This window comes from Leucopleurus acutus (assembly GCF_964270905.1).
Source record: "Leucopleurus acutus genome assembly, chromosome: 8".
Classification (NCBI taxonomy): Eukaryota; Metazoa; Chordata; class Mammalia; order Artiodactyla; family Delphinidae; genus Leucopleurus; species Leucopleurus acutus.
This window is the reverse complement of record NC_139151.1, coordinates 61,969,763-61,993,285: the sequence shown is the minus strand read 5'-3', so window position 1 is coordinate 61,993,285 and position 23,523 is coordinate 61,969,763. Positions and strand designations below refer to the sequence as shown.

The window sequence follows — 23,523 nt, the reverse complement described above, 5'->3', positions numbered from 1 at the left end:
GGGTTCTCCTCTGCCGGTGCCCAGTCTTTTCCGCATCCCGGTAGAGGGTTTTTGTTTTTCTGAACATTTTTCAAATTGTGGTAAAATATACGTTACATAAAATTTGCCATTTTAACCATTTGTGAGTGTACAATTCAATGGCATTAAGTACATTCACAATATCATGTAGCCATCACCACTATCCATTCCCAGCACTTCTGCGTCATCCCAGCCACTATCCATATACCAGTAACGCCCCATGTCCCCCTTTCCCAGCCCCCAGCAAACCTGCTAGAAGTTTTTAACCCCCCTGTGAAGAGAATCAGGGGCGGTGACAGCAGGCGGTGACCCACCTGAAATTTCCTATTCCAAACTCACTTTTGAATTTTGTGACTTCTTTGGAGAACACTCCCCCAAAGCTGTGGGGAGCTCAAACCACGTCAGGGTGTGTGGTCCCTCTGCCTTAGCGCCCAGCACTATCGCTCCCCATCCCACCACTGCCGTGGGTCATGTAATCTCCTCAGCTTGTGGAGTTCAGCTTCCCTTTCTTTCTCCAGGATCAGCCAAACCGACCTCTGCTGCTTTTCTACAACTATTACTATTGAGAAATACACAGACCAGAGGCAGGACCAGACCTGATGCCCACACCTGGGTGTGAAATCTAAGAGACAGCAAAAGAAAAGGCCATTTTTCAAAAGGACCAGCTCAATTCCTAAAAACCACCCATCCACAATCTGAAGATGTAGAAGGATTCTCTGCTGCATGGAAAAAAAAAAAAAGAAGAGGAGGTCTGATGGCTCTTCTATCTGGAAGGCATTAAATGCTAAAAATAGCTCGAGGTATTGAGAATGCCGAGGGAGTGCGCAGCTCATGAAGCAGAGGGCAGTAAAATCTGGCATTAAATGCTAAGAAGAGAGGAGCTCTTACAAGATATTCGGATCTGTGAGTCACTGGACCCTCTCCCATTAAACGTAAAAGCAAGATTCTTCAACAACAGTTCAATTTAGGACATTACTGTCCAGCCCAGTGTGTTAAGAAAGCATTAAATGCCCAGTAAAGGGGCCAAAACTAACTGGAATGAAGGAAATGAACTATGGATTAGATTCTCTAATGCCTCCCTGTTTTGGGTGAAGCCATGCTGACGGCCAGGTGACATTTGCAGGGCCATCTGGTGACATTTCTTTTTGGGAACAGATTTATAGGGACTGGGGAGAGTGATGGGGCTGGTTCAGAGGCCAACACAAGACTCTCAGGTGGCTTCCTGGAACCCATGTACGTCTTTGAAGGGGAGGATCTCCTATTTTCTTCTGTAAGAGTGTGGTCAAACTATAGTCATTAAACATTGTGTGACCTGACAGGGGACTCCTTCTACGCTGAAAGTGTTCCTTTTCATTCTGAAAGTATCTAGAATATGAAACCCAGGTATTAAAGAAAGTCCCTCATCAGTAAATTTTCTCTCCTTCCCCTCTCACTCTTCCAGTGTGAGAAGGGGATAAACAGAGCTAGAGACGAGTTGCTTCTTCTTAGAACTGGCTTCCTACTCTGATACCACAGACATAAGCCTCCGCCAGCTTATGGTTTCTTCCTTCTATTTCTATGGGCATTCCAGTGCCTAGCGTTGAGCCTGACTTGCAATGTCTGTTGAAAGATCAATGCCTCACTGGGCCTGGACCATCCCTGTATGCCCTGCTCTTGTTGAGCTGTTGATCTCTGTCTCAACATGGCAAAACTCCAACATTTCCTCTGTTCAGCTTCCCATCCCCTCAACAGGCTGCTGTCTACATCCTGCTATGAATGACTAGTGACACCCTTTCCTCCAGGCCTAAGTGGAAGCATCACATATCTGCAAACTTCCTTGCTTCCCAGGGCCAGCAGCATCCTCTGTTGCGGAGACGCTGGCCCTAAGACCCTTGAAGCTGCGTATGAGACTCCCCCAGCACTGGCCCTCCAAGAGTTACCCTGCTTTGATCTGAACGTTTTCATAAGACTGTCTGAAAGTAGTATTGGCTAACTGCTCAGTGCCAGCTTCTCTCTTGGACATATTGACTGTGGCCCTTTGGCCTCCAAAGAAAGAAGCAACCAGACAAGCTTCTTCTGAAGGTTGCACACTGGATGTGTGTTTGCCCAGGGCTGCCTGGCTGCCAGAGAATCCCCGAACTCAGGAAACATGGGCAAAGGGAACCAAGCCCTGTCCAGCTGTCAAGGGACAGGGGCCCCACCACCCGCAGGGAGGGTGCTCTGACAGACCTAGCTGTGCTTTCTGCTTCTTCCCTTAAAAAAGGGAAAGCAAAGAAGCAGGCCAAATCATGTCAGAACCATATAAAAACTGCACATGAAGAGCCCCCGACAGAGACTATACAGGAAAGACATATCCAAACATTAACAGAGCCTGTCTATGGGCAGAGGGATTACAAGTGACTCTGTACTCAGGATTATCCACCCTTCTGTTTTTACTCACGTTTTCTCGATAATAAAGGGAAAAGCTAACAAATTATTTTTGAAATGTAAAATAACTATTAAAGTTTAAAATATAACAAAGGTAAAGTGAGGCTGAGTTCAACAAGTTATATTTTGTAGTTCCTGTAAAAGCAATCATCAGACCAGTACATCCCAAAGGACCACTAACTCCCTGAGGGAAGGGGCCACTTCACACTCACTCTCAGCACACAGCTCTGTGTCTCGCTTCATGGACAAGACAGAGTCACCAGATGGGGCTTAACGTCACTTCCTGCTTGTGTGGGGCCTCTCCTTCCTACTTGTAATGGAGGAGGAAGTATCCTATCCAAAGCTGGTCCACCAATTCTGTTCTGGATCCCATTCACTTTCATCTTCTCATGGACTCCTGGCCACGGGACGCCCTCTACTTCGCATCCTCTTTTTCCTTTAAGTTCCCCCACCTGACTGGCTATTACCTGTCAGCATTTAAAATGCCTGACCCCTCCCATCTTGACAAAACCCTCTCTAATTCCAATCCCTCTCCTCCCCTTTGCAGCCAAATGTGTCACAGAGCTCTTTAAATACACTGCTCCCTCCCCCACCCCCTTCCCTCTTGTCTGCTGTTCAGTCTACTCCACTCTGGCTTCTGTCCTTGCTGCTGACCCCCCTTACAGGAGTCACCAAAGACTTTCATGTTGCACAATCCAATGGATTCTTTCAGGCCTTTCTTTATTGACATCAGTGCAGCTGTTGACCCACCACTCACAGTTCCCTGAAACGTGCTTCTAGGGAATTCCATGATACAACATCAGTTTTCCTTTTACCTCTTTGGCTCTCCCACTTCAGGTTACTTTAAGGTTTCAGGAACTGGTCCCATGTTCTTTGCCTTCTTCACTATAGATTCTCTATTAAGTACCTTCATCAAACTCTATGATTCAAATACCATAAGCAGTACATGTTGACAATTCATAAATTCGTATTTCTAACTCAGAGCCTGCTTCTGAGCTCGAGCCCAGTCTATCCAACTGCTTTTGTATCTTTTGTACTTGAATATTTCACCAGAAGTGCAAACTCAGTATGTTAAAAATGGAACCCATGATCTTACCTACACCAAAAAAATAAACCACCTTTTCTTCATCTAATGCTTCCTATCTCAGTAAATACCAACACCTTCCTTGAGGTTGCCTAAGCTGGAAACGAAAAAATCATCTTTGACTATTTCCAATCTTCAAGTCTCACAGAAAATTAATCACTTCTGAAAATGATGGAAAAACAGGAAGTGAATTTACCCTCACATTTTAAACAACTAAAAATCTGTACGAAGTATATGATACAATGGTTTACAAGACATTGGACATCAGGCAATGAAGGCAAGAGATATCTGAATGACAGGAAACAAACAAGGTGGTCTTATGATCGCCCCAGCTCACAATCTGGAAAGAGTTTTTAAGACACAGCACAGAGGTGGGAACCTAGGCAGAGCCCAGTGGGAGCCTGAGTTGAGGAAATGGACTTGGGGTTCTGGAAAGTCCATGCCAGCTAGAGTTTACAGAGCAGAGTACCAGAGAGCAGAAAGATAAACACCGAGAGAGCTACAGAGATCTGTACTACAAAACGTTGCTGAAATAAATTAAAGAAGATGTATTAAATGGAGAGATATACACTGTGACTGGGAAGATTCAATATTTTTAAGATGTGTGTTCTTTCCAAATCAATCTTATGCAACCCTAATCAATATTCCAATAGGGTGTGTGTGTGTGTGTGTGTGTGTGTGTGTGTGTAAATAGATAAGCTAATCATAAAATGCATATGGAGATTTGAAGGACCTAGAAAAACCAAAACCACTTTGAAAAAGTAGGACAAAGTTGGAACACTCACATTACCTGATTTTAGGACTTATAATAAATCTACAATAATCAAGACACTGTGGTATTGGAGTAAAGATAGACAAATAGAGCAATGGAAAATATTTGCACATCATATATTTGGATAAAGAACTGGCATCCAAAATATAGAAAGAACACTCACAACTCAATAGTAAGAAAGCAAACAACCCAATTTCAAAATGGACAAAAGGGGACTTCCCTGGTGGCACAGTGGTTACAAATACATCTGCCAATGTGGGGGACACGGGTTCGAGCCCTGGTCCGGGAAGATCCCACATGCCGTGGAGCCACTAAGCCCGTGCGCCACAACTACTGAGCCTGCGCTCTAGAGCCTGCGAGCCAAAGCTACTGAGTCCACGTGCCACAATTACTGAAGGCTGCGCTCCTAGAGCCCATGTTCCGCAACAAGAGAAGCCACTGCAATGAGAAGCCCGCGCACCGCAACTAAGAGTAGCCCCCACTCACCACAACTAGAGAAAGCCCGCGCGCAGTAATGAACACCCAATGTAGCCAAAAATAAATAATTAATTTTAAAAAATAAAAACGGACAGAAGATTTGAACAGACACTTCAGCAAAGAACATAAGCAGATGCTAGATAAGCACATGAAAAGATGCTCAACATAAGTCATCAGGGAAATGCAAGTTAAACCACAATGAGATTCCATTTTACACCCCTTAGAATGTCTAAACTTAAAGACTGACCTTGCCAAGTGCTGGTGGGAATGTAGGGCAACAAGAACCTTCTTCACCACTGGTGTGGAGGTAAAATGGTACAAGCATTTTGGTAAAGTTAGGCAGTTTCCTAAAAAGGTAAACACACACCTACCACAGGATCCAGCCATTCTACTCCTAGGTAATCATGCAAGAAAAATGAAAGCACATGCCCACACAAAGCACATGAATGTTGATAGGAGCTTTATCTGTAATAGTCCCAAACTGAAAATAACCCAAATAATCCAATAAAAATAATCCAAATGAGCAATGCATAAACAAATAGTGGTGTATACATACAATGGAGCAGTAATTTGCAACAAAAGGATTAAATTATTAATACACACAACATGGATGAATCTCAAAATGAGAATTTATTTACGTATTTTTTTTGCGGTACGAGGGCCTCTCACTGTTGTGGCCTCTCCCGTTGCGGAGCACAGGCTCCGGACGCTCAGGCTCAGCGGCCGTGGCTCACGGGCCCAGCCGCTCCGAGGCACGTGGGATCTTCCCGGAGCGGGGCACGAACCCGTGTACCCTGCATCGGCAGGCGGACTCTCAACCACTGCGCCACCAGGGAAGCCCTCAAAATGATTATTTTGATTGAAAAAAGCTAAACAAAATAAAGAACATATTGTAAGGTTTTTATGTATATAAAATTCTAGAAAAATCCCAACCAATCTATACTGACAAAATCTAGATCAACAGTTGCCTGGGGACTGGAGGATGGATGGCAGGGAGAGGATACAAAGGGGCATAAGACGAGTTTCAGGGGTGATAAATATATTCGATATTTTGATTGTAGTGATGTTTTCACAAATGTATACATATGTCAAATACTGTCAAACTGTACACCTTAAACATATGCAATTGATTGTATACCAATTATTCCTCAAAAAAACTTTTTAAAAGATTCTGGCATCTGCTACTTTTCTCCTTGTCTATTACCACCATCCTGGTGAGAGCATCATCATTTCCCTCCTGGCCCTCTACCATAGCCTGACCCTTCCCTCACTGTCCCCTCTTGTCCATTCTCTGCACTGCAGCCAGAGCGATCTTTTAAGAACATAAATCTATTTGTGTCACTCTTCAAAATCTTTCAAAAATGACTCATAAAATCAGGACCCAAAGACTTATTCTTGCCTATAAGACCCTACTTAATCTTGCTCCTTCCTGAGTTCTGGTCTATTTTCCATCTTGTTCCCCCAATTTTAACCACTCTGTGCTTTCTGCTCCTGGAACTTGCCAAAATTGTTTCTGTCTCAGGACCTCTGCACATGCCACTTCCTTTTGCCTAGAACTTTGCTCTCCTCCAGGTCAACTCCTATCCTTCCTTTAGCCTCAACTTCAACGTTACCTCTTCCAAGCATCCTTCTTTGATGCACCAGGCTAGGTTAGGTCTTAAAAGTAGTGCTCACCTATGTCTCCTGCACAGTACCAACCACACATGTAGATAATTATCTGGGAAAATTTCTGTTTACTATCTGTCCCTTCTTCCCACATTCCCATCTCTCAGGACCTACGAGAGTAGGGACCATACGTACTCGATCCCTAGCACATTGCCTGGCACACAGTAGGTATTCAAAAACATTTGTTGGATAAATGATAGAGACAGAACTGGAACTCACTTCCTAACCCAGAACTCACTCCCTGACTTCCAGATTAGATTTTTCTCAACCCACTCATGCAATATCCATCCTTCTGTACCTGACAGCCAAGTGGACTTTTCCTATAGCTACTTAGGTCTCAAATTGGTAAGAATTAAGAAAGATAATAGAAATAAAAACAAAAAAAAAGAGGAAAAAAGAAAAACTTAAAAAAGAAAAAAAAGGAAAAAAGAGAAAGGTAATAGAGTAGAATCTTACGTATTAAATATATTAAAACCGAAGTATTAGATTTATAAAAGAATGGTTAGCAATGTTTAACACAACTGAATTGATAGATCAATTGGGGTTTTAAAAATTTAGTTCTGGGCTTCCCTGGTGGCGCAGTGGTTGAGAGTCCGCCTGCCGATGCAGGGGACACGGGTTCGTGCCCCGGTCCGGGAAGATCCCACGTGCCGCGGAGCAGCTGGGCCCGTGAGCCATGGCCGCTGAGCCTGCGCGTCCGGAGCCTGTGCTCCGCAACGGGAGAGGCCACAACAGTGAGGGGTCCGCGTACCGCAAAAAAAATAATAAAAATAAAAAATTTAGTCCTGTTAATGATAAAATTATTCTGGAAATTACACCCCAAGATAGTTACAAAGTTAGTTAACATGACAGTTAACAAAAGACGAAACCAGGTGGAAATGAGGCTAGAGGGGCAGGACCTCGTAGGAAATTAAGTGAGGGCTCCTTGCTGAAAGCGGACCATTGATCCAGCACTACCATGCTTTTAGCAAAGCAGTGGCCTAGATTCTCAGCGTAGCTGCGCGTGTGGGGCTAGGAGGATAAAGATTGCAAACGTGGCCATTTTCCAAAACAGCTTCCTAAGGAACAGTTAACCTTCCCTCCCTTTCCCTCCCCACTATGTTTATACACTCCCCTTAATTAGAGCATTTAGACATGGAAGCATAATCCAATCTGAAAGAAAATTTCCCTTGAAGCCATCTGTCAGAATTAGACTACACTTAACTACTGGACAGTAAGGCTGTATTGTAAATACCACAGACTACTTGGATTCTCCAAAGGCTCAAAACTCATTTTCTAAGCAAGCAAATGCCAATTCACGGGACAAGGCTTTCCGTCAGGAAACTGGGTCACTATTTTGGACAGTAATGCTTCCACAGGTAGAAGATTATTAAAAATGGTCCCAGGGGACGTTCTACCTGACTAGCCTCACCTTTCTTCAGAGATGAAACTGCTGTCCTTGACAACTCAATTATTAAGTTCTCCTTCAGATGTTCAGGCTTGCAGATTTTTTTCATTGAACTGTGCTGTCCAAGTGTATTCACTGTGGAGATATCTATGTAAACGGGGACCAAGTGGAGCCCACTCTAGCCTCCCTCTCAGGAGCACCTGTCTGGCTATGCAGACACCTGCCTTTGGTACCCACACAGAGGCAGCAAGCAGACTCCTGGCTGGGAAAGGAGTGTATAGGGTTGGGGTGGTGGGGGAGGAAGAGAGTCCTTTCTCTCCTCCTTCATTTCCTTACATCTCAGAGGTCACGCGAGTCAGCATCTCTCCTGTGTCTCCATAAGCCCTTTTCCCATTGTTCTGTTGTATCACACTGCAGTCCTGCCTAGATCCCCTTTACCAGGCCGGTGCACCCAATCCTCAGCTGCTGTGAGTGTTGGCTGCCCACAGCTCATGGTTGCATCCTTCTTGAAGGAATTCTCCCCAGCTGATGGGAGCCATCTTAAATGACTGGTAAGTTACACCCTCTACCTAGGGGTGGCCTGACACCCTCTACCTAGGGGTGGCCTGACAGCCAATGACAAACTAGTACAGGGTGAAAAGGCAGCCCCCTTGTCTCAGGGTGGGATACCTCCATGGTACCTTTCATGTTCCACAGTTACGGGATTACGCTCAGGGCAGGCTTTAACCAAACTCCCCTCTTTTCCTATCCTGCTCCCCTTTCCTTCCTTACAGATTTCACTTGAGAGCAGCCCCCCAACAAATCACTGCAGAAGAATCCTCTCAGCCTCTGCTTCTAGAGAATCCTATTAAAGACACACACTATATTAGAGCTATCTTCATTCATTCATTCTTCCACTCAAAACGCATTTAACAGCCAACTCTTAGGTTAAGGACTGAGGGTTCAGTCACAGACTGCCCTGAAGGAGTATCTGGTCTAGTGGGATAAACACACACTCACAATCTAATGTCATAACTGCTATGAAGAGGAACAAAGAGGAAACTTTAAGAGCACACAAGGGACACCTAATCTGTTCTGGGTAGATCTAGGAAGGGCTTGCTTAATGTGGTGAGGGCTAAGCGTAGTAGGACTTCTAGGTTGAATAACACTTAGTTGAACAGGGATACAAGGATTTTTCAATATCCGCAGATCAATCAATGTGATATATCACATTAACAAACTGAAGAATAAAAACCATATAAACATCTCAATAGATGCAGAAAAAGATTCTGACGAATTTCAATACCCACTTGTGATAAAAACTCTCCAGAAAATGGGCACAGAGGGAACCTACCACAACATATTGGGTTGGCCAAAAAGTTAATTTGGGTTTTTCATATTACAGGAAAATCCCGAACGAACTTCTTGGCCAATCCAATAATAAGGGCCGTATATGACAAACCCAAAGCAAACATCATTCTCAATGGTGAAAAACTGAAAGCATTTCCTCTAAGATCAGGAACAGGAAAAGGATGTCCACTCTTGCCATTTTTATTCAACATAGGTTTGGAAGTCCTAGCCACGGCATCAGAGAAGAAAAAGGAATAAAAGGAATCCAAATTGGAACAGAAGAAGTAAAACTGTCATTGTTTGCAGATGACATGACACTATACATAGAATATCCTAAAGTTGCTACCACAACACTAGTAGAGCTCATCAGTGAATCTGGTAAAGTTGCAGGATACAAAAATAATACACAGAAAGCTCTTGCATTCCTATACACTAACAACGAAGATCAGAAAGAGAAATTAAGGAAACAATCCCATTTACCACAGCAACAAAAAGAATAAAATACCTAGGAATAAACCTAGCTAAGCACGCAAAAGACCTGTAGTCAGAAAACTATAAGATATTGATGAAAGGAGTCAAAGATGATGCAAAGAGATGGAGAGATATACCATGTTCTTGGATTGGAAGAATCAATATTATCAAAATGACTATACTCTCCAAAGCAATCTACAGATTCAATACAATCCCTATCAAATTACCAATGGCATTTTTCACAGAATTAGAACAAAAAATTTTACAATCTGTATGTAAACACAAAAGACCCTGAATACCCAAAGCAATCTTGAGAAAGAAAAACGGAGCTGGACTATTTACAATAGCCAGGACATGGAAGCAACCTAAGTGTCCATCAACAGATGAATGGATAAAGAAGATGTGGCACATATATACAATGGAATATTACTCAGCCATAAAAACAAACGAAACTGAGTTATTTGTAGTGAGGTGGACGGACCGGGAGACTGTCATACAGAGTGAAATAAGTCAGAAAGAGAAAAACAAACACTGTATGCTAATGCATACATATGGAATCTAAAAAAAAAAAAAAAAAAAAAAAAAAACAAAGGTTCTGAAAAACCTAGGGGCAGGACAGGAAGAAAGATGCAGATGTAGAGAATGGACCTGAAGACACGGGGAGGGGGAATGGTAACCTGGGATGAAGTGAGAGAGTGGCATGGACATATATACACTACCAAATGTAAAATAGATAGCTAGTGGGAAGCAGCCGCATAGCACAGGGAGATCAGCTCGGTGCTCTGTGACCACCTAGAGGGGTGGGGTAGGGAGGGTGGGAGGGAGACGCAAGAGGTAGGAGATATGGGGATATATGTATATGTATACCTGATTCACTTTGTTATACAGCAGAAACTAACACACCATTGTAAAGCAATTATACTCCAATAAAGATGATAAATAAATAAATAAATAAAGACAAATTACGTGAAAATTTCAACAACAATAAACATAATAGTGGGAAAAAACAGAGCTAGAGGACTCCAGACTGTACTACAAAGCTAGAGTAATCAAAACAGTATGGTACTGGCACAAAACTGGAAATATAGATCAATGGAACAGGATAGAAAGTCCAGAGATAAACCCATGCACCTATGGTCACCTAATCTATGACAAAGAGGCAAAAATATACAATGGAGAAAAGACAGTCTCTTCAGTAAGTGATGCTGGGAAAACTGGAGAGCTACATGTAAAAGAATGAAATGAGAACACTCCTTAACTGATACATTAGCCTGACAAAAAATGTCAATCAAGATATGGTTGTCAGTAATGCATGATCTTTTCAAGCACATACAACACATTTATAAAAACTGAAGTGGAAGATAACATAATGCAAATCTCAACATATATCAAATAATCTGTAAAATATAGTCTATATTATCTGATCACATTCCAATTAAGTTAGAGCACTAACATTTTTTAAAAACTATATAACGTGAAAATTTTAAGATACACCTTTCAGTAACATACAGATCAAAGAAAAAGATTGTATGTGATATTACAAAACACTTAGATCAGAATGATATGAAAGTAATAAATATCAAAATTTGTTGACATACAGCTAAAGCAGTACTTCAAGGGCAAGTTATAGCCTCACATGCAAATTTAAAGCTTCAGTTATGCAAGATTAATAATTTCTGAAGATCTACTATACAGCATTGTGCCTACAGCTAATAACATTATTTTGTATACTTAAAACTTGCCAAGAGGGTAGATCTTATGTCAATGTTCTTACCACACCAAAATAATGATAATAGTAATATTAATAATAATAACAAAGGGAGCAGGAGGAAACTTTGGAGGTAATAGATATGTCAATGGCTGTGATGGTGGTGATAGTTTCATGAGGGTATACTTATCCCCAAACTTACCAAGTTATATACATTAAATATGTACAGCTTCTTACATGTCAATCATAACTCAATAAGGTGGTTTAGAAAAAGTTTAAAGAGACTTAAAATTACTAACCTAAAGATATAAGAAATTAGAAATAACTGAATAAACCAAAAAATAAAAAGAGAAAAACAATCATACAGTCAAAAAAAAGAAGTAAAAAACAAAATTTAAATAGACTCAACAAAACTAAAAGTGGTTCTTTGAAAAGACTAATAAAATTGACAAACCTCCAATGGCACTGATCAAAGAAAAAGAGAACAGGAACAAATAGGAAAAGATCATGCATTAGTATTAGAAATGCGAAAAGGACATAACTACAGATGAGGCAGAAAGTAAAAAGATTAGAAAAGATTATGAAGAATTTCAAGTCCATATATTTAAGCCACAGATGAAATAAGCAAATTTCTAAAATAATCTGTATCACCAAAATCAATGCATAAAGAAAGAGAAAACTTGTATCCTGCTATAGCCATCAAAGGAATGGAATCATTTTCCCCCAAAGTAAACACCTGACCCAGAAAGTTGTGTGGGTCAATTCTACTAAACATTGAAGGAAAAGATTATTTCAAGAGACTAGGAAGAGAGAGAATGCTCCATCACTCATTCAGATGATGAAACCAGATGAAGAGAGAACAATAAAATAAAATCAGAGGCTGATCTCACTTATGAATTTAGTTGTAAAATCTTTAACAAAATATTAATAAACCAAACAGGTGAATATACACACACACATTCATGTATATTCATGTAGATGAGAAAACTACATCATGAACAAGTAGGATTTATCCCAGGAACACAAGTTCTCACCAAAATCAGAAAATTAAGCAATGTAATTCATCACATTAAATGATAAAAGAAGCAAAACATATGATCATTTCAATAAACTCAGAAAAATCTTATGATAAGATTCAATATCCATTCAGGTTTTCAAAGTCTATAGGCAATGTCCTACTTAGTGGTGAAAATTCAAAGCATTCCTTTTAAGATCAGAACAAGCCAAGAATTATTATAGTGGCCTTTGTATTAGAAGTCCTGATAAATGTAATAAAGCCAGCAAAAAGCAGGATGAGGGGAGAAGCCAAAAGAATCTGAAAGGAAAATAGAGAAAAACAAAACTACTTATTCATGCATGGCATAACTGTCAATGTACAAAACTCAAAAGAATCTGTGGTCGCCATATTAGAGTATGTAGCAATACCAAATGTTGGAGAGAATGGAGACTAAGATGGGCTCATGTACTGCTGCTGGGATATATTGTGCAGCGTGGGGAATATGGCCAATGTTTCTTAGTAACTGTAAATGGAGTGTAACCTTTAAAAACTGCATTAAAAAAGAAATATCGTTTTTTTGATCTAGCAACTCCATTCCCAGGTACATACCTTAGAGAAATTCTTGCACATATTTACCAGGAGAAATGTACAGAACATACACATATAGCCGCATTTTCTAAACTAGAAAAAAAATTAATTCAAATAACCACTGACTAGAGACCAGATAAATAATTATCGTACACTACGCAATGAAATGCTAAAACACCCTGCCAAAAAAAAAAAAGAACTACAGTATGTAGGTGAAAGTAAGTGATTCAATACACATAATATTGAATGTAATAGTTTGCAGAAGAATACATAAAATATAATTTTTTCACATACACTTCAAAAATAGGCAAAACTGAACAAACTATTCTTGTGTGGTAAAATGACTTGGAAACAACAGAATTATAGATATGAAATTCAATATACTGATTACCTGGGCGGCAGAGTTTGGGGACAGAGGAGGGGTACACAGGGAGCTTCAAAGAGACTGATAATGTTATCTTTCTTCAGCTAAGCTCTGGACTGACAGATACACGTTTTGTTATTGTTTTTCAATCATACATATGAACCAAGCAGGACCCTGTGGGGCCTCCCCGGGGACAGACCTCCCCCCACCCCATGTCCTCCTCCTCTTGTCTGTACACAACCTTTAGCCTCCTAGGCCTTCCCCGAATCCAAATAGCAAATTTAATCAGAGAAGTAAGAAAATGCAGAAACAAAGAAAAAGTCAAACAAGGCAGAATAATAGTTTAGCCATAAAACAAAGTGAAGGACCTTTAGTTCCTCTCTAAGGGCTATAGACAATATTTTACCATATCCTTGAGTTGTTTTGCAGATAATAAAACCCCTACCAGGTAGAAGAAGTGATCTGCATGCTGACCACAAGCATGGAGATTCCAGACAGGTTGGAACCAGAAGGTTGATGACGTTAACTCCCAAAATACCACCCTGTTACCCCACCACCAATCAATCAGAAGAACGTCCACAAGCTGATCAGGCACCCTGCAACCCTCACCCCTAATGTTGCCTTTAAATACACTTCCCTAAAAGCCATCGGGGAGTTCTGGCTTTTTGAGCATGAGCTGCCAGTTCTCCTTGCTTGGCCTCACACTGGGTGCTTTGCAATAAACGTTGTACTTTCCTTCACCACCAACTGGTGTCAGTAGATTGGCTTTACTGCACATGGGGCGAGTGGACCTAAGTTTGGTTCTGTAACACATATGCATTACATATACTCTTGTATATGTCATACATTTCACTTTAAAAAGCAAATGCGGGACTTCCCTGGTGGCATAGGGGTTAAGAATCCACCTGCCAATGCAGGGGACCCAGGTTCGAGCCCTGGTCTAGGAAGATCCCACATTCCGTGGAGCAACTAAGCCCATGCGCCACAACTACTAAGACTGCGCTCTAGAGACCACAGGCCACAACTACTGAGCCTGCATGCCACAACTACTGAATTCCACGCACGTAGAGCCCGTGCTCCGTAACAAGAGAAGCCACCGCAATAAGAAGCCCGCGCACCACAACTAAGAGTAGCCCCCGTGTACCACAACTAGAGAAAGCCCGAGCGCAGCAACGAAGACCCAGTGCAGCCCAAAATAAATAAGTAAAAAAGCAAATGCAGGGCTTCCCTGGTGGCGCAGTGGTTGAGAGTCCGCCTGCCGATGCAGGGGACGCGGGTTCGTGCCCCGGTCCGGGAAGATCCCACATGCCACGGAGCGGCTAGGCCCGTGAGCCATGGCCGCTGAGCCTGCGCGTCCGGAGCCTGTGCTCCGCGATGGGAGAAACCACAACAGTGAGAGGCCTGCGTACCGCAAAAAAAAAAAAAAAAAAAAAGCAAATGCATTGTCCCGGCACTTACACTACAATAAAAGCTATCAAAGTCAATTTTTCAGAGACCTGTAGTTTTATTGATCCCTTCCTTCAGATGTTCTGTTCTGCAGTTCTGCCCCTTTTCACTCCCTCTGAATAATCTAAACGTCCAGGGGATAACATGTCTGAGGGATCATGAATGGGAAAAACAGTAGGGTGGGATTCAGTGGGCTCTCATGAAGACAGCTCATTAGACCCCAGTGATTGCTGAAGTCCACCTACATCCACATTATAGAAGGAACTTGGCTTCTCTGTTGTCAGCTGGAAACCAGGGCTTTCCATGGGGTTTTTCAAATTGTTGGTTCCTTAGGACCAGTCAGCCTTAGTGTTTTCAGCACTACATGCAGCGCTACTGGAGCAGGCTCTTATCAGGGGCACTTGCCAGAGCCAATGTGAGAACCTTTGGCCAACTCCACCTTCAGTGATATTATATCGGTAGGTTGAAATCAGCCCTTCTGCGAGTATTTACACCATGGAAACAAGCAAATGCTACGAATCAGGTCCCCCTCCTATCCCCCACCCCCAGCCGGTTGTTAACACATCTACCAGAACACCACTGAATGTGACAAAGCCATAAAATCATACGATAACAACTCAGGACTCAAGGTATAAGGGAACGAAACAGGATTAAATGAATAAAATTCTTCAGTCAGGAGACCGCCTGTCCCACATTCATTCAACTGCGAAAAGCAAGCATCCTGGGCTTCCCTGAATACTTTTATCTTCCCCTGAGTGGTTCCAGGTATCCACCTTTATCAGGTCTAGAAATGGCCCCAGGGCCCTGGAAGACAGAACAGGGAAATTCCTAAATCAACCACTGCAAAATATTACAAACCGCTCACAAAGTCTAATTTTCATGGAAATGCAAGGTTTTAAAATTCATAATATTAAAAGAAAGTCTATGCTGCTGCAAATTGTACCCTTCCCTTTTATGAACTGGGATCAATACTGGCATAGAGGGAACCTTGCGATTTCTACTGTTACCGTGTGAGAACTCTGGCATCTCTTCCAAAGCAGAGTCTAGCTGAGATGATCATAGGTCCTAGAGAAAGTCTCAGAACCAGTTTCTAAGTGGGCCATGGAGAGAAATTCCTGAAGTGCTCAGGGCCTGTTTGCCAGGGAGCCAGTGATGAGCGGAGGGGACTAAAACTGCCAAGAGCAAAGGCACAACAGCCAACATTCACCCAGACCGCTAAACTCATGCCCTCACAACTGGGACCTTCCCCCAGATACTATCTCCTCTCTTGTTGACTGATATACATCCCACAGAAATGCATTATATATTATTATTGATGGATCTGGCTTCAATAGTTGAGAGGTTTAATTAAACTATCGGTCTTACACTCAATAATTGCCTTTTTGTTCCTTCACAGGAAGGTGTGAGGATTAATTTTTATTTGACTGCTAACATTTATAAAACTCATAATCTCCTTAGAGAAATAACGAACAAAATTTAAAAAATTAGTTAATAGATTCAGCTCCGCATAACACCCCCCCCAACCAAACCAGTCCCTAGAGCCTCACCAAATTAGCCCCTCATGAGGAACTTAATTTTATTTAGCAAGTATTTATTAATTAGTATCACTTCCAGACACAATTCTAGAGGCTAAGCCCAGAGTAATGAACAAGCTGGTAAGGTCTCTGCACTCACAGAACTGTCTAATAGGGAAGAAAGAAAATTGAACAAATACATATTAGAAAGTATAATGACACAAGAAAAAAATTTGTAACTATGTATGGTGACAGATGTTAACTAGACTTATTATGCTGATCATTTCACAATATATACAAATAGAAATCATTATGTTGTACACCTGAAACTAATGTAATGTTATTTGTCAATCATAATTCAACTAAACATTTTTTAAATAAATAAAACATTTACATCATTCATATAATAACAAGAATAAATAAACTTGCATTTTAAAAGGCATTACGAATAATAATAGAATTACAGAATATCATGGATGCATATATGAGAAAAACCTATTCTAGTCCAGGGCTCATGTAAGAGTCGTCCAAGGAAGGAGCATTTAAGCTGGGATCTAAAAGCTTAGTACAAGTTAACAAGGAAAAAAAGGGGAAAGAAAAGTAAACCAGCATATAGGATAATTTTGAGACACCTTTTCATGAACAGACTGAAATGGCTGTTGAAAAACACTCCTAAGTCCTGTTTGGCCATGATTCAGCTGTGTGACCCTGGCTGACTCTCTTAATGGCCCTCCACTTCAGTTTTATGTGCTAAATGAGGATTTTAGATTACAGGACCTCTTCAGGCTCTTTCTGGTATTCGATTGCAAGGCATTTAACATATATTATTAGTTATGTTAATAAATAATAGATACATACATACATAGATTATTATTTAGTTAGTACAAGTAAAAACTGCTCTTTTGAACAGGCTTTGAGCAACATAGAACACAGTATTTCAAACATAGGGTGGATGTTCCAAGCAAAAATACTAGATTACAAAATCCTTTTTAACGCATAGCAGGGCTGATAGAACAAAAACGGAATTTTTCAGTGCCGGAAACAATGAGAAAGCATGATTCTACAGAGGTAAGTAAGTTGTGGAGCTGGAGTTTGAATGGAGGTAAATGTGAATCTCTGGTGGCTTAGTGCCTGAGTTTTAGCGGACTGAGGGAGAATCCTACGTAAAGGTTGGAGTCCTCAAGACTGAGGGTCACATCCTTAAAGGACAAACAAAACAGAACTTCTGCCTAAATAAGTAGACATTGGAACTACATCCTGTCTTGGACTTAATCTAGGTAAAGCAAGAAAAAATAACCCCTTCCAGGTTCTAACCATTAATAAAAGCCTGTACTTACACAGTTGGAGTTTATATCCAGCCTACTTCATTGTCCAAAAACCCTCAAGCTCAAAATTTAAAGTTATTCCATGTCGGTAGTTTGCCTAGGCACCTGGTAGAAGAAATCACCAGTCATCTCTGAAGGAATGCACTTTAAACGCAAAGCTTGAAAATGTCTACTGATAAAGTTCTAAGCTAGATGAGCTCACAATCACAAATAACTAAGTCCAAGAATCAACAATGCGTGATGAGTAAGAGTTGATGGAAATTTCAAACAAAAGAATCAGAGATGCAAAGATTATAGCTACTGGCATTATAAGCAGCAGAATATAAAAATGCCTATGTATGAAATGGTAAAAGAAATTTAAAAAAAGAATTGAAAGTATGTTAAAAAAAGAGAGGCTATCAAATATATATTAGGCAAACGTGAAAATGCAGCAAATAACACTTCTACCAATGGAAAGAAGTAAATGACTGAGACTTTTCCAGAACTGATAAAAGGATACAATCTCAGATTCAGGAAACTCAATAAATCTCAGTCAGGGTAAATAAAAACAAATGCCCACTTATCAATGTTATAGTTAAACTATAAAACGCTAAACAGGAAAGCAAGATCTTGAAAGCAGTAAGAAAGAAAAGAAACATTACATACAAAAGAATAAATATTAGACTAAACGTTGATTTCTCTGAAGCAATTGAAGGTCAGGAAACTATGGAATGATCGCTTTACAATCAGAGTAGCTGAGAGTTTTATGCCCCACACCCCAATTTTTATACCCAGAAAAACAATCTAAGAACAACAGCAAAATAAAGACATATTCAGGACTATGGCTTTCAGTTGAAGGTTGCGGCCAGCCTATGGATATTCCAATGAAGGCATCTAGGGGAATAAACAGCCCAACCTCACTCTCTCCCCTTCCTTATTTTCTGAACTAATCAGAAGCCAGAGACTAAGGGAGCCCTTTTCAGTTTGAAGAAAAATAAACAAAAACCCCCAAAGCCTCCAGGGGCCCTGAGCAGGAACAAATGAGAGGTATCCAAAATAATTCTCCCAGATAGTTTTATAAATCAAGAATTACCTTGATTCCAAGCCAGATAAGAGCCATACAAGAAAGTAAATTACACATATCACTCATGAGCACAGATGCAAAAAATGCTAAACAAAATAGCAAACCAAACTCAGCAACGTATAAAACAGGCAATATATCAAGGCAAGTCTGGATCATACTAAGAATATAAGATTGACTCAAAATTAGAAAAATGATCAACCTAATTGACCAAAATAGTAGGTTAAAATGAAAAAAAAACAAAAACTCACAAGCATAGCATTTGATAAAGTGAATGTTTGTGATAAAAAGGCTGAGTTAAAGGGAACCCTTGTACACTGTTGGTAGGAATGTAAATTGGTGCTGCCACTATAGAAGACAGTATGGAGGTTCCTTAAAAAACTAAAAGTACAGCTACTATATGATCCAGCAACCCCACTCCTGGGCATATACCCAGAAAATATGAAAACCATAATTCGAAAAGATACATGCACCCCTATGCTCATAGCAGCACTATTTACAATAGCCAAGAGATGGAAACACCCAAGTGTCCATCAACAGATGACTGGCTTAAGAAGATGTGGTAAACATACAATGGACTATTACTCAGCCTTAAAAAATAATGCAATATTTCCATTTGCAGCAACATGGATGGACCTAGAAAATATTATACTTAGTGAAGTCATACAGGGAAAGATAAATACTATATGGTATTACTCATATGTGGAATCTAAAAAATAATACAACTGAATCTATATAAAAAATGGAAACAGACTCACAGACATAGAGAACAAACTTATGGTTACCAAAGCGGGGGCAAATTAGGAGTATGGAATTAACAGATACAAATATTATACATGAAACAGATAAGCAACAAGAATTTACTGTATAGCACAGGGAATTATATTCAATATCTTGTAATCACCTATAATGGAATATAATTAGAAAAAATAACTGAACCACTATGCTGTACACCTGAAACTAACACAATACTGTTAATCAACTACACTACAATTTAATAAAAGGCTTAGTCAACTAGGAATAGAGGGATACATTCTTAATATGATAAGACAACCATGATACATCTGTAGCAAAATCATATTCAATGGAAATGTTAAAGACATTCCATTTAAAAGGAATAAGTCAAGGATGACTACTACCACAATTATTATTGAGCATTGTAAGCGAAATCCTAGTCTGTGCACTAAATTAAAAATAAAAGATATACGGATTATAAAAAGACAGACAAAACTACTGTAACTCACATGACTGCTTATCTACAAAGAAAATTCAGAAGCATCTATAAATTATAAGTAATAAGTTTTAAAAGATTGCCAAATAGAAGATAAATATATAAAATTTAAACTGCATAACTATATAGCAACAATAGAAAATGCAATTTTAGAAAAGATACTGTTGAAAATAACAAAAAATAACATACCTAGCAATAAAACTAACAAAATACATGAAAGACATCCTCATGTAGAAAATTATAAGCCTTGAATGAAAGACTTTAAAGGAGAACTAAATAAATGGAGACGTGCACTACGACCATGAATAGAAAGACTCAATATCACAGAAGATGTAAAACTTCCCTGAATTTATCTATAGACTTCATAGAAGTCCAAACACCAGAAAGAAATTTTAATTTGACAATCTGATTCTAACATTTATGAGAAAAGTCAAGTAAAAGCCAAGACTGAACTGAAGAAAAAGCAGGCTGGATAATTTTCTCTTCCAGAGGTTAAAGCTTATCATAGAATGATACTAATTTACAAGTGCTATTGGTAGAGATACTCAAATAGAAAAATCGATAGAAAAGAGAATCCAGAAACAGACTCTTCATATATAAAGACCTATACAGGACAGAGCATACACTGCAGATTATTGGGAAAATATGCCAGAAAACTGGTTATCCACATAGAAAAAGAAATAGGGGTGTCGTATGGACTGAATGTTTGTGCCCCTCCAAAATTCGTAAGTTGAAGCCCTAACCCGCAGTGTGATGGTATTTGGGTCCTCTGGGAGGTAATTAGGTTTAAATGACATCAGGAGGGTGAGGCCCCCGTGATGAGATTATTGTCCTTACAAGAAGAAGAAGAAGAGAGACCAGAGCTCTGTCTCTCCACCATGTGAGGACACATCAAGAAGGCAGCTATCTGCAAGCCAGGAAGAAGGCTCTTACTAGGAACTGAATCCGCTAGCACCTTGATCTTGGACTTCTCAGCCTCCAGAACTGTGAGAAATAAATTCCTGGTGTTTTAACTACCTAGTCTATATACTTGGTTATGGCAGCCCAAGCTAATACAGGAGGCTTATATTACATTGCACAATGCAATTGGATTCTGGGTGGACTAAAATTATAATTAGGAAAGGCGGAACTTTTTTTTGTTTTGGTTTGGTTTTTTGCGGTACGCGGGCCTCTCACTGTTGTGGCCTCTCCCGTTGCGGAGCACAGGCTCCGGACGCGCAGGCTCAGCGGCCGTGGCTCATGGGCCTAGCCGCTCTGCGGCACGTGGGATCTTCCCAGACTGGGGCACGAACCCATGCCCCCTGCATCGGCAGGTGGACTCTCAACCACTGCGCCACCAGGGAAGCCCCAGAACTTTTAACCTTCTAATAGAAAATACAGGAAAAATATCTTTATGACACAGGGTAAGAAAGGATTTCTTGAATAAGACAGAAAAGTGCTAAGTTACAATAGAAAATATTGATCCATTTTACTACATTAAACATAAGAACCTCTATTGATCAAAAATACCATCAAATGAGCATAAAGACAGCTATACATGAAGAGACTATGTTTGCAATACACATAACCAACAAAGGATTACATCTAGACTATATAAAGAACATGTATCAGTCAACAGGAAAAAGAAAACTATAGGAAAAAAAAAGAAAAAGTGCTGAACAAACATTTAGCAAGAAAGGAAATGTGAATGACCAATGAACATATCAAAAGATGGTTAACCTTGGTGGCCAAGAATATACAAATCATATTCCATTTTACGTGCATGCACATGCACACATATTAAACAATGCGGCAACTGCAAGAGTTGGTGAGACTGTGGAGCATTAGTAACTGTCATACCTCACAGTGGGAGGGTCATCTTGTACAGCCACGGTGGAAAAACGAACTCGGCATTGCCTAGAAAATTTGAACACGTGTACTTTTCCTCTATCAGGGCTACACCCTAGAGAAATTAATGCATCTGTGAACCAGGAGTTGTGCATAAAAATGTTCTCTGCAGTATTATTCAGAATCATAAAAAACTAATCACAACCCAATATCATCAGTACAAGAGAGCTAATTTGTGTATATAACACAATGGAATTTTATACAGTAATGAAAATACATGAACCAGAGCTCCACTCATCTCTATTGCTAAATGTCAAAATCAACGTGGACTGAAAAAAAAAAGTCAAAGAAGAGCTATGAAAAGCAGAAACAGACAAAACTGAACAACACTTACAAATAAAATTCAGGATAGTGGTTTCCTCTTGGCAGGAATGGGCTGAGAGAATGTGACAGGGGAGGACAACCCAGGGGTCATCAGCAAAGTACTTGGTGGTAGTCTGCTCTTCAGCTGAGGGATGGGTCGTGACTACTCTTTTAATTTCTCTCATTAGTCTGTACGTGTGTAGCATATACGCTGTGTGACATATATGCTATATTATAAAAGTGAAACCTTGGTAAATCTCAGACCTTCATTCTCAGTCTCTGTACAAAGTCACATGCAAAAAAGCACAAACAGCCCCAAATAGCAATTTTTAAATGGAATTTTTTTTTAATGGCAGATTACGAAACAACATGTAATTCCATTCCCAGGACCTCCTTTCTCCTGCTAGCCATCCAAAGGCTTAGATCAATGCTCAGAATATTTATTGTTTGCCTGAGGAAACAACTGAGAATTTCGAGGCTTTTAGCCTTATTGGTTTTCCTCCTTGGAAAATAATTTCACATTCTCCTCAACTCTGTGGAAATCCAGGATTCTCCGTCACTGGATGGAAAACTCATAGTCACAGGAGAGTGCCACAATGGCAGTGATCTCAGGGCCAAAAGGTCTCTGCAGGCTGTCATTCTATATTCTCATCCCACAGGAAACAGCTCTAAGAGACCTGCCCAGCAGGGATCAGCCTTACCCAGATTTTTATCAGCCACTGTGCACTCAGTGTTACTCTTTCCACAAAGTTTTTAGAAGGCAACTCACAGCAGGATCCCCGCTGAGATTTCTAATGACCACTCCAGCTATTATTTTACGCAATCCATTAGTCAAAAAATATAAAATGATGTCACACACTAGATGATGTGACCAACCTCTCTCTACCGACACTCATCACTGTTGGCCAGCAGTATCTCAGGGGACTTGGTAAGAACTCCAGTGAGACAGTTCATTCTTGAGCCATTCATCCCTTAATATCAGCAGCCTGCCCATTCTGTTTCTTTAAAGCTTCTAAAGCTGCCTTCTGATTCTGGCGATTGGGATTTGGGATACAATCCTTGCCACCCACAGCATCCATTTTTGGGTTTACAGATATCACCACCTTTTAAGTTTGAAGAGATCTGTTCCTTCCCCAATCTCCCGTATCACCTTAGTTTCACCATCTGATGTTCTCTGCACCTTTTCCAGCTCCTTCTTTTCTTTCCTCATCATTATGATAAAGGCCAGCAAAACTCCACGTTCCACTTTGCTTATTTGAGTAGCAGGACAAAGCTGGCACTGGTAATCTCATAGGATGTGAAGGGAAGGTGTCCCTTGGAATGTGAGTCCCCAGTTCACAAAAGCGGCTGAGATGAGAGAGTATCAGTGTGGGTATCTGGTCACTGGGAAGAGATTTTGTGTGTTTTCCTCCTGAGCAGAGTGAGAGCCTTTCACTAAATGGGCTCCAAACTCAAGCTAGATCATCATCCGAGCAGAGTAAGGGTGATGGT

General features: G+C 40.4%; 1 protein-coding gene across 2 annotated transcripts in view; it reads right to left on the bottom strand.

Moving 5' to 3' along the window:
* SYT9 (synaptotagmin 9) overlaps window positions 1–23,523 on the bottom strand; it is a 187,793-nt gene that overhangs the window by 95,882 nt on the left and 68,388 nt on the right. The gene's annotated exons all lie outside the window — the stretch shown is intronic.